We start from the raw sequence: 2,349 nt of genomic DNA on the forward strand, positions 1-2,349 counted from the left end.
AGAGAGAGAGAGAGAAAGAGAGAGAGAGAGAGAGAAAGAGAGAGAGAGAAAGAGAGAGAGAGAGAGAAAGAGAGAGAGAGAGAGATGTCTATATGAGTGTGTCTTTATGTCTGTATTTGCAACTCCACTGATTGACAACTGGTGTTGCTGTGTTTACACACCCACAACTTAGTGGTTTGGTAAAAGAGACTGACAGAAGAACTAACAAACTTGAAAAAAAAGAAAAAAAAACATAAGTCCTGAGATTGAGTTGTTCAACTAAAGTCTTTCAATGCAGTACCCCAGCATGGTCCAATGACTGAGACAAGTAAAAGAAATGCTGAAACTTATCTTTCTTTAATGAAACAATATCTTTTTATTTTTTCTGTTTTATGCTTATTCTCATTATTTTATATTAAGAATATTTTGAATGAAGATCTATTCGACCATTTTGAGCATCTAGCTATTTGAAGATTTATATGCCTTTTTGACAATCTAACAATTTTAATTTTAATGCATAAATTTTTTATTGCATTTTATGGTCTACATTAACTGTTATGATTTGTTGTTTTTTCCCTAATCATTTATGATACCACTGCAAAATTATATATCCTTCTCCTTCTTATACACCGTGTTGGATTCAATGAGCTATGAACACAATGAAAGAAAGAAAATACAGGCTAACTCCTTCAAGAATACAACTATGAAATATATTTCTACATTGTAATATAGTTTGATCATCAAATAAAATATCCAGCTCACTAATTAAATAGATAAATAATATATGCATGATGTATGTGTATATATAAGTATGTATGTATGAATTATGTATGTAGGTTGGTAGGTAGGTAGGTAGGTAGGTAGGTAGGCACGTAGGTAGGTAAGTATACATGCACACACACATATATATATAACTACATAAAATACATGCATGCATACATACATACATACATACATGCATGCATGTTTATATGTATGTATAAGGTATGTATACATCTTTGTATGTATACATATACGATATATATATATATGTGTGTGTGTGTAAGTACATATGTGTGTATCATGTATGTATGTATGAATGAACATGTGTGTGTATGCATGAGTGTATGATGCATGTATATGTATGATGTATGTATGTAATTATGTAGTGTGTATGTATCTATGTACAAAGGGAAGAGATGTGACACAAAAACGTAGCTCAATAATACTACAGCATTTATCCAGTACTTTAGTTTTGCCCATGTTCAAATTCCGATAGAGAATTTTGTGTTTTGTGTTGTTTTTTTTCTTTTATTCTTTTATAGCTTGATATCAATGGATACCTAGGATCAAGCTCCTACCCACCACTACCTTCGCCATCGCTACCAACACCATCATCACAAAATCGATCTTGTGTCTAAATATGAAACCTACATTACAAAAGAATATTCTGATCAGCATCAAAGATATACAACAGATTCAATGAGTCAGATTTATAGCTGAGAGAAAGAAATTAGGTGACAATTGTACCATTCTCATGGAGATTAGTGTAATAAGTGGAGTGCAATAGTCTTGGTTTGTCTCTATCCTCTTGAATAAAGATGCTAATGAAATTCTGATGAATGGAAACACTTCTGATGGAGATATGTATTGGTATGGCTACATATGAAAATAATGATTATATAAGGAAATATATAATCCTGTTAATGAAATAATTCTCCTGATAAAGGTATAATTCCTTCTATGAACTCCCATCAGCTTGGGGTGAGGGAGAGAGAGGGGGGAAGAGAGACACCCTTGTCTTTGAATAGATATCTCTCCTGGAGAAGAGAAACTCTGATGCAAGGCCTGTGATTTTGTTTGCATCCAATGATGTAGACTAGTTCTTGTTTTGGGGACAAATGCATATGCTGTTTAGAGAGTGAAATTGACCATGTGCTAGGCCTTGCATCACTTTAAAAAGCTTCAGGCATAGGCATCACATGATTTTTAACATATGTGTTGCATGCTAAAGCAGGCTGTAGCTGGAAAAGGCAAAATACTAACTTAAAATTTCCATGATGGAATAAAGGTGCATGTCAGCATGGGTGGTAAACTCTTTGAACACCTGCTGCAAGGGGTGCCATACCCATCATTGCTACACCTGTGCAAAAGAATGTAGATCCCCGACAGAACTGGAATGTCACATCCTTGATAATCACATTTAAGAGAACAACCAAGCGCTACCATTGCTTGAAATTGGGTTGCATCTATATATATCTATGTACATGTGTATGCATGTATGGTCTTGTGTGTGTGTGTGTGTGTGTGTGTGTGTGTGTGCTTTAATTTTAAAATAATTAGATTATGAAAAAGGAAAAAGAATTCCCAAGTTATGTATGTAAGTATCTT

The sequence above is a fragment of the Octopus bimaculoides genome, chromosome 13 (assembly GCF_001194135.2).
Source record: "Octopus bimaculoides isolate UCB-OBI-ISO-001 chromosome 13, ASM119413v2, whole genome shotgun sequence".
NCBI lineage: Eukaryota > Metazoa > Mollusca > Cephalopoda > Octopoda > Octopodidae > Octopus > Octopus bimaculoides.